Source organism: Felis catus, chromosome B2, assembly GCF_018350175.1.
Source record: "Felis catus isolate Fca126 chromosome B2, F.catus_Fca126_mat1.0, whole genome shotgun sequence".
In the NCBI taxonomy this organism is placed as follows: domain Eukaryota; kingdom Metazoa; phylum Chordata; class Mammalia; order Carnivora; family Felidae; genus Felis; species Felis catus.
Genome location: NC_058372.1, coordinates 23791080 through 23803600, shown reverse-complemented (window position 1 = coordinate 23803600; position 12521 = coordinate 23791080). Strand labels below are relative to the sequence as shown.

The 12521-nt window shown below is 36.4% G+C and overlaps 1 protein-coding gene across 5 annotated transcripts in view; it reads left to right on the top strand.

The window, feature by feature from the left end:
* The window catches only part of CDYL (chromodomain Y like), a 239741-nt gene that overhangs the window by 42791 nt on the left and 184429 nt on the right, over nt 1-12521 (top strand). The window lies entirely within an intron of this gene.

The window sequence follows — 12521 nt, the reverse complement described above, 5'->3', positions numbered from 1 at the left end:
TCTAGAAAACAAAAGAATAGAAAAATTAGAAAAAATAGCAAGACATGTAGGACTACAGTGAAAAATTCTAACATATGTTCATTGAATTTCAAGAAGGAAAGAGATTGAGGCAGCAGCAATGTTAAGAGATAATAGCTGAAAATTTTTCCCAAACTGGTGAAAGATATCAATCCATAGATCCAATGAATCCTATGAACAGTGAGAATAATAAATACACAACCTCTTAGGAACATTGTAGTAAAACTACTGAAAAACAAAGACAAAGAGAAAATTTTTTAAATAGTAAGAGAGGACAAATTACCTTCAAAAGAACAAAAATCTAGCAGATTTCACAGTGGAAACAATGGAACTCAGAAGACAAAAAATATATAAAATACTGAGAGAAAATAAGAAATAAGAAACAATCTCTCAAACAATCAATCCAGGAAGCTAAATCATGGTTTCTGCAACAGTTGCTCCAGAATAGTCAGAATCTGAACTGCCAGTGACCTGCATTTTGCACCCCAATTCCAACTCAGGAACAACCGGAAGAAAAGCCAAATATGTTTCTAAGCCAATCACATAAGATGCTCTGCTTCTAGTTTCCCATTTCCAGCTTCCCTATGCCAACAACCTCTAATCAGAGTACCCCTGACTACTTCCTTTTTCTCCCAATAAGCTTTCACACTAGTCCGACTTTTTAGTTTCTTTGAGTTTGAATTCCTTTAAGTTTCTTCCCCCTACAAGTGATTGTGGCTGACTTCCTTGCTATAGCAAGCTCTGAACTGCTCTCATTTGAGTGGTCTTTTTTATTTATTCTCATACTTCTAAAAATAAATCCCCCAAACAATCTGGTATTTTTTTTTTGTTAATTGGACTCAAATTAATCAAGTTCTTGCTAAACTATAACACATAATTTAGTAATTTAAAAGGAACCATTTAAGACCATTGATATACTAATTATCAGTCCAATAAATCAAGTCTCATAAGGAGCTGTTTTTAATAATAGTTAAACCAGTTTCTATTTTGTATATTCTTTAATAAAGAGCACACATGTGTAAGTCATTAGACTTATAAATGGGTAATATATATGACTTATGAACTTCATGTATCTATTAGTGGCCAAGAGTTTGTTATCTTTCCTCTTCAAACTAAACTGTAACATCACCAGAACCAATTGCTTTGACGATTTAGACTTCTAGTTATGAATAAGTTTTGGGTATCTAATATGCAGCAGGGTGACTATGGTTAACAATACTGTACTATATATCTTAAAGTAGCTAAAAGTAGATTTTAAATATTCTCATCATGAAAAACTTGTATTTATGTGAGGTGATGGAAGTGTTAACTAACCTTATGGTGGTAATAATTTTGTAATATATATGTCTCAAATCATCATGCTATACACCTTAAACTTATACAATGTTATATGTCAATTATATCTTAATAAATCTGGAAGAAAAAATCTTGTTGATTTTTTATAAAAAAAAGAAATTGCCAACCTAGAGTTCTATACCAAGTGACATAGCCTTCCATAAAAAGGTAAAATAAATATTTTCAGACAAAAATGAGAGAATTCATCTGCAGCAATCTGCAATAAAGAAAATATATTGGTTGTTCTTCAAGAAGAAGGAAAATGATTCCAATAGAAGAGTGGAACTACAGTAAAAAAGATAAATGGTTACATATGTGTGTGAATCTAAATAAATATTGGCTATATAAAACAATAATCATAATGACTTTTGGAATTTAAAATAGAGAATTAAAATACAAAACAGCAATAAGGATAAGACATAGTCAGTAGACTATGGAACAAGTGGTATAAAGTATTCTTAAATTATTGTGTTATCTAGGAAAAGATAAAAGTATTGACATTAAACTTAGTTATATTTTCTAGGGTTACCATTATATATATTGTAAAAGAAAATAAGACTTTCAAGGTAATGAAAAAAATGACAATATTTTTTTTTTTAGTTCTCAATCAATCTGAAACAAATTGATGATGGGGGAAGAAAAGAAATATACAACCAGCAGGATAAATAGAAAATACTGATTATTATGATAGTACAATAATATTACTACACATATCAGTAATTTCCTTAAATGTAAATGGACTAAATGCCCCAATTAAAGAACAAAGACTGTCATACTGGATTTAAAAAAAATTTCTGTTTCTAAGAGGCATATCAAAAATATAATGATCCAGAAACTTTAAAAACACAAAGATGGAAAAAGATTTATCTATCATACAAACACAAATCAAAAGGAATTTGGTTATAGATATCTTAATATCAGATAAAGTAGACTTAAAAGTCTACTAGTATTAATAGTAGAGGGGCACCTGGGTGGCTCAGTCAGTTGAACGTCCGACTTCGGCTCGGGGCATGATCTCACAGTTCATGAGTTTGAGCCCTGCGTCAGGCTCTGTGCTGACAGCTCAGAGCCTGGAGCCTGCTTCAGAGTCTGTGTCTCCCTCTCTCTCTGCCCCATCCCCACTTATGCTCCGTCTCTGTCTTAAAAATAAACATTTAAAAAAATGCATATGAATTCATACTAGTACATTGATGTATTAATATACCACTTATTAATATATTAATGTATGCTGGTATATGACTATATTCATACTAGTATTATTAATATACTAGCATTAATTAATAATACAAAAGTATTATTAGTATCTTTATAATGACAAGATGCTTCATTTAACAGGTAGATATAATAGTTTAAACCTGTATGTACCTAATAATTAGCTTCAAAATATATAAAGCAAGAACTAACTGAACTAAAAAGACATAGACAAATTAGCAATCATATTGGGAGATTTGAACACATCCATTCCAGTAACTGACAAAGGATTTGAACAACATAAATAGCAGAAGAGCATAAATAGTAAACTGAAATATATAGATATAAATATATCTCCATTTATAAGAATATATTATCCTATACATTACTGTATATTTATATATAAAACACATTACTATTACTATATTACTATACTATTACTATATTACTATTTACATTTAATACATATTTGTATTAATATGTAAATAATATATTTAATTTACAATATATAATTATATAATTTATATGATAACATATAAGTTTTATATATATAAATAACACTGCACATAACAACTGCAAAATACAGTCTTTTGAAGTACCATATAGAAAATTAGGATATTTGGGACACAAAATAAGTCTCAACAAATTCCAAAGGATTGAAATTCTACAGCTCATGTTTTTTTTTTACTACAATTCAATTAAACCAGAAATGAAATAACAAAAAATAACTAGAAAATCCCCATATTTTCTAATGATACTCCTAATAATCCACAAGTCATAGAAGAAACCACAATGGAAACAAATATATTTTGAAGAAATGATAATGAAAATGTAAAATATCAAGACTTGTGGGTTACAGTGTAATTTATAGATTTAAATACATACATTTGAACTGAAAGACAAAGTCAATAAAGTCATTTAAAGAAATTAGAAAAATAACAATAAATAAAACCCAAATTAAACAAGAAATTATAATGGTAGGAGCATAACAAAATAGAATAGACACTTCCAAAACAGAGAATCAAAATGTCCAAAATCAATATTTTCAAGACTGATAGATTAATACAGCTCTGACAAGACTGATAAAGAAAAAGAGAAGTTACACATAATTTGAAAAATGGAAATGGGACATTACTACAGACCCTACCCATATTAAAATTTTCTGAGCAATTTTATGCCATCAGATTTGAAAATATTAAGTGGATACACTGACATAGAAAGAAACCTGAATATTCATTTATTAAACTGGAATCTATAAAAGAGGATTAAAGAGTACACTTATCATGATGAGCACTGAGTAATGTGCAAAATTGTTGAATCATTATGTTGTACACCTGAAACTACTATAACATTGTATGTTAATTATACTTCAATTGAAAAAAAGAAAAAAATTGAATCCATAATTTAAAGCCTTCCAACAAGCATGCCCCAGGATCAGATGGTTTACAAGCAAATGCATACAGATAATAAAGGAAGAAATAATAGCATTCATATACAAACCAAAAATTGAAAAAGAGGAAATGTATACCAATTCCTCTTATGAGACATACATAACTTGATATCAAAACCCAACAAGGACATAAGAAAGGAAAATTCCAGGCCAACTTTTCTCATAAATATAGATTCAAAATCCTAAACACATTATTAGCATAACAAATTTAGCAATTTATAAAAAGGATAATGCATCAAAACCAAATGTGGCTTATTCCAGAAAAGTCAAATTAGTTTAAAATTAAAAACAATATAAATCAACATGTTTACAAAATGAAGGAATAAAATCATATGATCATTTCAATAGATGACAAAATTCCATATCCATTCATGATTTAATAAAACTTCTTGAAAATTAGTAGTATAGCGGCACCTGGGTGGCTCAGTCGGTTGAGTATCTGACTTCAATTCAGGTCATGATCTCGCAGTCATGGGTTTGAGCCCTGTGTTGGCTCTGTGCTGAAAGCTCAGAGCCTGGAGCCTGCTTCTGATTCTGTGTCTCCCTCTATCTCTGCCCCTCCCCACTTGCTCTCTCTCTCTTTCTCTCAAAAATAAAATAAAAGCATTAAAAAATTATTAAGAAATAAAATTAGTACTAAAAAGGAACTTCTTTAATCTAGTTAAATATGAATACAAAATTACTTTAGCAGTTATCATTTCTAATGGTGAAAATTTTCCCTTTGTAATAAAACTCAGGAAAAGATGTTCACTATCACCATTTCTATTTAATGTTGCAATGAAGATCTTAAAGGCAGTGTCAGTAACTTCATGGGCATATGAATAGGTGCTTGGCATCAGCAAAGCGTTCACCAGAAATTTATTTTGAAATAATTTGGTATCTTAAAAAAAAGGATCAAAATTAATGCAAAAGTACAATAATTCCCTAACTACTCTGTCCCAACCACTTATTCTTTATAGAGCCATGCTTTTAAAAATACTGATCAGATTATTGTTTACAACACCAAGGACATTGTCATGACCCACAAAACACAGCTGCTTCTTAATCCCATTATATGTCCCTTCCCTCTGCAATCCAGCCCCACCAGCTTTTTTCAGATTCTTCAAGATGGACTTTTTAAACATCTAGGCTTTTGCACAAGCTTTTCCCCCAGACTGGGACCATCTCTACCATCCTCTTAACCTAGTTCTTCTTTCGGACTTTAGCTCACTACTTTAGGTATAACCTAATCAAAACCTAAAGATATCCCAATAGCCATCAGCATATTAGCATCCACATCTTGCTTTCTAAGATGATTCTTCACTAAAAGGAACCACAGCTTCTTGGAAAAATGGCTGATTCTAGAACTGTAGCAGAAAATACACAAGATGAGTCTGGAGCATCTAATAATGTCAGAAAGTCAGGAATTGGTCACACACACATACTTAAACACCCCAACCATGATCAGGGTATGTCAAAGGGGCACAGGAGCCCTAATGGTCAAAGCTAGAACAGTCAGAGTAACACAATAAATAAAGAAGTACAGCTTGTAATCCTAAGTATAAAATAAATATCCATGAGTCCATATTAATAGAAATGATTGAATAAATTAATAAGTAACAAGTCTTCTGCACAGAATTCCAAATAATTTTTGTAGATAGTCTGACCACAAGGAGGAGGAGGAGGATAGCTCCTCATTCCTTAATGTGAGCTTCCCATTCTTACTCCTTTCCAAACAGTGGAGAATAGAAAGGGGTGGGGGGAGAGCAACTGTATAGTGGAGAAACCTGCCAAACACTACTTTAGTCAGGCAATCAAGGTCAACATCAACAGTGATAAGTCATGTTGATAGTACATACCTTTGATATGATGTGATGAGAAAGGCATTTTTACTTCTGTGGTCTTCCTCTCAAAAACATATAACCCCAGTCAAGAAAAACATCAGATAAATCCCAGTTGAGGGATACTCTGCAAGATATTCAACGAGTACTCATCAAAACTGTCAAGGTCATCAAAAAGAAGGAAAATCTGAGAAACTGTCACAGCTAACAGGAACCTAAGGAGATAAAGTCACTAAATGTAATAGGGTGTCCTGAATGAGATCCTGGAGCAGAAAACAGACAGCACGTAAAAAGTATGGAAATCTGAATAAAGTAATGACTTTAGTTAATAGTAATGCATTAGTATTGGCCTCATTAATTGTGATAAGTATACTATACTAATGTAAGATGTTAATAGTAGGGGAGGGGCACCTGGGTGTCTCAGTTGGTTGAGAATCCAACTCTTGATTTCAGCTCAGGTCATGATCCCAAGGTTGTAGGGTCGAGCCTTGCCTCCAGCTCTGCTTTGCAATTTTTCTGTAAATATAAATAATTCATTTTTAAAAATTTACAAAAACAACAACTAAATAAACTCTGAATACTGAACGGAATATAGTATACTCCCTACCTTCCGTAAATTATTCAAAAATCTGCCAAGTATTGGCTTGAATATAGAAATATTACTCTTAAGCTGGGGAGTGGGTACACAGGTTTTTGTTGTATCCTCTAATGTCATTTTGAAAGTTTAATATTCTATTTTTTTATGTTAAATTATAAAGCAATTACATGGAAGTTGGGATGTTGATTCTCCCATGATGGATACTTAGATGCTTTTTTTTAGGTATCATATTATTTGAAAATAATTTTTCAATGATCGTGCTTTGCTGGTATCTAAATATGTCTAGAGTACCCGTGGGGTAATGGACACTGTCTTTGGGGGAGCAACAGACCAGACTCATCTCCAGGTCATATGTGCTCACAGTGTCCTGCAATTTTTCAAGATTTATAATTGAGACTTTTTACTTGCTAATTTAATGTCTATCCATCCCAGTAGAGTATCAGCTGCCTGATATCAGGGATGATTGTATATACCTTGTTTAACAAGGGGTCTGGCATACAATAAGTGGTCAATAAATATTTATTGGGTGGATGAGTGACTTTAACTTAATGGTTCAAAGCTCAGGCCCTAGATTTACCCGGGCTGAGTATAAATTTCAGTTTCCCCACTTACTAGGAACCAGGCCAATAATAGTGCCTATTCCAAAAAGTGCTTTATGGATGGATGTGATTGCTTACAGTTCTTTGCAAATGTTAGCTATAATTTTTATTTGGTGCCTGTTGAATTAAAAAGGTTAATATTTGTAAAGTGCTGGTAACAGTTCCCAGAACAGGGTAAGTGCTTCTTGTTTGTATTTATTTTTTTTAAATATTACTGTTGACCAAATTAAACTGCATTCACTTTTTGTAGTCTGTTAGCAATAGTCTTTGGAAATGTGTTCATATTCTTTGGAAAGAAAATGCCTAAATCTGTACTATAAATCCTCATTAGTTCAAAACATATTACTCTAGAGTATGTGGTAATTCAGAAAGGAACCTGGTCCAAACACCTTTGTAGTATTTATGGAGAAATAATTTGTACTACAAAAAAGGGATCACTAAACCATTTAAGAAAATGGTTTTAGAACACTTTGGCAATACCATTCATATATAATGAGCAACCAACTATGGAGGGGTTTAACGTTGGTTTTCAAAATTTTTTATCTGGATCAAAATGTAAGGAACATATTTTACATTATGACCTAGTATGTAATAATATACACGTATATGAGTGTGTATGCATGTATATGTATATATATTATGTGTATATATATTATATGTAGATATATAAATATGTATGTGTGCATAATAGAAACATAGAGTAATGAATGCATTCTGATCCTTCTTCCAAGCCCATTCCATTCTATCCATTCCATTTTGTCTCATTTTAAAAATACTACTCAAGATCTCCTAAAATGATCTAAAGATCCGCTAATGGTTTGAAATCTGTGGCTTGATAAAAAACAACAACAAAGGATCAAACAAAACTATTCTAAACCACTGCTTCTCAAATTTTAGCATGTATCAGAATCACCTAGAAGACTTATTAAACAGATTTCTGGGGTGCCAGAGAATTTGTATTTCTGACAAGTTTCAGATTGAGTCTGTTGCTACTGGTCTGGGGACCACAATTTGAAACCTTTGTACTAGCCGATGCCAGTGATTGAAAAAACCAAGCACCAATACATGTTTCTGTATGCTTGTGTGGTCGGTCCCAGCTTTACTTTTGAATTCATTTTGAATCTCTTATCTTTGCTTTAGATTTTAGTCCTGTTCTAGACCTGGGCTATTTTTGGTGGGCTGGGTGTTTCTGTTGTCTTTATGAGCCAGGATGTCCACACTCATCTTCTGCTTAGTGGCTCTCTCTTATTGATAATCTCTCTCTAGAAAGGGCCAGAAGATAATGAGGTTACTGGGATGGTCTTAGTTGAATGACAAACATAATTATCCATCACAATAATTAAAGGGACATTTACCTTTGGTGCTTTTTTTAAAAAATCCAAAATGAATTAGTTACTTCCCTGGTAAAAAGTCAACCAGAAGGTCATGCCAGTACCTCAAGGCTGTTTGCTCTTTATGACTTTTGGTCATTTTCTTTCTCCAGAAGATGGGGTAATGATGACGTTATGAACGAAAACTTTCTCGATCTTGATTACTTCAATCAAATACATATTACAAGGATTCTTTTGGTAGAATCAGCATTAGCTAAATAGAAAAAGGAACAACAATTAAACACTAAATCTAGTTGAGAAAGAAAAGGACCCTTAGTTGTGCATTGATGAGGTTTAGGCAATGGCGGAAACTGAACTTAAGAGGAAATTGGTGAAATCAGATGTGAAGAAGTCTCTGAATTAATATCACTAGGGCAGAGATTATTGGGTGGCATTGGGCCAGGAAACAGCAGTGTGGCAGCTGGATTAGATACCAGACAGAATAATACCTGTGACGACCAAGATGGATGCAGGGAGCAAGAGGCTGCCAGTTGAAATGGGAAAATTGATTATTTGGCCAGGGGAGGAAGCAGCAGCTGAAGTCAAGAATCAGAGATTATTGGTTGTCCAGAAGAGAAAAAGGACACTGGTATCCAATTTAAGCTTTCAAGAAAGGAAGAACTGGTTGGCTCCAAGTTCAGAGACGGGCCTAGCATCTGAATTCATCTTGTGACTGGTTCTCTCTGTTGCTCCCTTTTGCTTCTCAGGCTTGAAATTTTCTTACTTTCTTTTGGTAGGTGATTGAGATAGGAATTTCCCCAAGTTTTGTGGAATGAATGTTCTATAACAAGAACAGTATTTAATTTCTCTTTGGCTACACTGTGCATAAACAAACAAACTCACTTCTTCATAAAAACCAGTTAAATTTGGGGTTTTGGAGGAGGTAGCCAAGATGCTTTTGGGGTGCAAAACTGATGAAGGGAATCATTATCAGCAGCTTTTCTACAGCCACCCAACCTGCCTTTGGCCTCTTTTGTCTTTCCAGTCCCATCCCCCATTCCCTCTAGGGAGCCTGGGAATTCAAATGTAGATGAAATGCAGATTCTTGGGAGAATGGAAGAAGCGACTGGTTGGTCGGTTGAATGGGAAAAGGGGAGACCCTCTAATCTGAGATTAGTCATTTTTAGGCTGAGATGGAAAATGGCTTCCACTCTGGATCTGAAGAGTCTTCGCTTGAGTGGTGCTGATAGTCAATTACCAATTCAGATAAATTTGGAAAAGGAGTAAACTGATTTATGTTGGTCTCCACCACTGGCTCAAAGTCAGGTAAGAGCTGAACCTTATTGCCGATAGATGTGTATTTTAACTGCGTATGTATGTCATCTCACTTTTTGACCACTTCTGTAATCCATGAGATTTATGTATATTACTAGAACATACTATTGTGCTGCATATATTTTTGGTACAATGCAGATATCTTTCTTGATGTGTTTTGGGGATGTGATTTCACTTTTATTCTCAATTCACTGAGAAAGTACTTTCACAGCACCCACACACGTGGTCATGGTAACTACTGTAAGACTTCACTATTTCAAAGAAGGTGGTATAAATTCAAAGCCATTATATGGTCTTGGATGTATTTACTTCTGTTATGAGCACCGATAAATGATTATATGGTAAAATGAACGAAGAAAGCAGAATTTGCTTAAAAGTAAGACAGTTTGAACTAATTGAGGTAAAATATATACATAAGCAAAATAGCATTCAGTAAACTGATGGGTGTTTTCTGTGGAGGACAGATGAGAAGGAACAAAGTGGACAGTTGAAAATTTGCTCAAGTTCTCAGTCACTGGTTGGATATTAGTACTGGTCTCCTTTGCCAGTGTTCTTAATTATCATGGAAAGCAACTAATTGTTGGAGGAGAGAGGTAGCTGGAGCTGAGCTTAGGAGAAAGGCTTACTCTCACTTTGTTATGGAGGTGACTTCTACCCAGTGGTTATTGTTTGAATATTGATGACTAATCACAGCAGCATAAATAATCCAGGTCATCAGAATTAAAGGTCCCTATAAATTGGTTTTTTGGAGTTACCTTTTTTTAAAATTGTAATTCCTCCCTCCTCTTTTTCTCCACATTGACGGGCGTCATCTTAGCATTATGATTTTATATATATATATATATATATATATATATATATATATATATATATATACATATATATATATATATGAAATGTACTAGCTCAATATATCTGAGTATGGTTGTTGTGGACGTCTTTCTATCCTTGTTTCTTCCCCCTCTCCCCTTGGTAATGGTGGTTGTATTGGAGACTTTGGAGACAGTGTATTTAACATTACAGACCACTAAGCACACGGTGGAGCAACTTGTGAGTGCTTAAATTCTGTTCTGATGGTGGCAGTAATTAGGGTGGTGGCCATGAGAGAAGAAGTGTTTATTTTTATATTTCTATTAACCTATCATTGCACATGGGTTTACATGTAAGATGTGTCCACTTTATATTGAGGATCTCGTTTTTATTTGTATTTTCTTATGTTTGTGTGATTTTTAACCATCTCCTGCAAATCTGGGTACTTGCAGTAGGTGTGTGCGGTAATTGCTTTGAGACCTCACAGATTATATATGAAGTCCTAGTCCTTGCCTTCAGGGAACTTACAACTGTCGTTGATGAATTTGTGTGGCGAGAAAGACAATAATTAAATGCAGCAGATAATGGAAATGTTAAGCGGGAGGAAAGAGAAACAAATATTTGGAGAAGGCAGAGAGAATCTGGCTGGGCCATCAGGGAAAGAGGCAGCGCTTGAGAGCTCCTTAGCAGGTAAAGGAGGTCGGCCATTAATTTGTGATTCTGTTGTCAAAGCATTGATAATGGAAGTTGGATGTGTGGGTATAAAACTTTATTGCGAACGTTGGAATTCCAACTCTTTGAATAAAAACTTATTTCGTATGTAAAGAATGGAGCTAGGGCTGGAGAGTCAAATTTGCAGATGAGATCTGGTAGAAGGTCACAGCCTAGAAATGGGCGTGCGAGGAAAGTGGAGAAACAGTTAAAACAGTAAGATGAGCCGTTCAATGGGGGCACGCCTGAGGGCTTCAAGAGCCGCTGAAGACGGGAGTGGCATATTGTCCTGGAAGGCAGAAGGCTATGCTTTTGAGGTGACGTCGGAGCTGGAGTGTAAGGTTGAAAGGGAGCGTTCCGGGCCCAGGAAATTGCAGGTAGAGACACGGCGTGAAAAGAATGTTGACTGGACTTTAAGTGACTTAAGGGCAAGCGCTGTGCTCCTTCCCGGGAGTGGGGAGGGCAGGAAACTCAGCGGGGTCTGTGAAAAGCCCTGTGGTTGTTAAACTGTGTGTTTGGGGCCCAATTGAATTGGTTTTTAAGAAGTAAAGTGATGGGAGGAGCCTGGTGAGTGGGAGGTCGGTTAGGAACCAGCGCTAGATAGAGCACCAGGGAGGCAGTGGCAGCAAAGGACCCTTTGGGGAAAATGTAGACTCCAGTGTGCCTTCCAGGTGCAGGGGGTGGGGAGAGAATGTGAAACGATGTTTACGTAGTGTCCCGTGGAGAAGTTCGGGAGGACAGTTTGAAGTTGCTGGCTCTTTGGGCGAGTCGAGCCAGTAAGCCCCTTCCTCATTCCGCACGGATGGAGACACGTCCAGTCTCCCGGCAGGTGTGTCCTGGGAGCTAGCCAGGCGGGCCGTCCCCACTTTGCCCATCTCTCCTAAGAAGTGTCGGAAGAGTCAGCCCATAGCTGTTCTGACCGCGAGGGCCTGTCGTTTTAGTCGTCCACGCCGTTCCCCCCATTGACAGCTTCGTTCCATTAGAACCCAGACCTCCCAGAGCCCAGATTCTGGTCCCTCCTCCCAGCTCCCCTTCCGAGGAGGTGGACGCTCCAAGAGGAACAGGGAGGCCTGGCGTGGGGGAAGCTGCGGGCAGAGTGGAGGCAGCCGCGCCCTCGCGCCGCCCTCGACTCCGCCGGGCTCCCGCCCCCGGCTCCCACCCCCGGCCTGCCGCCCAGCGAGCGTGCCCGGAGCGCTCCGGGCCACACGGCGGGGCTCGTGGTTCGGGCTCCGGGTCTTGACGGCTGCCGAGGGGGAGGCGGGCACGTGTTTGGGCGGGGGGTTCCACCTGGCCACGCCGCCCGCCCTTTGCGGGCCGGCCTGGCCCCGGACGGGCGTCCGCGTT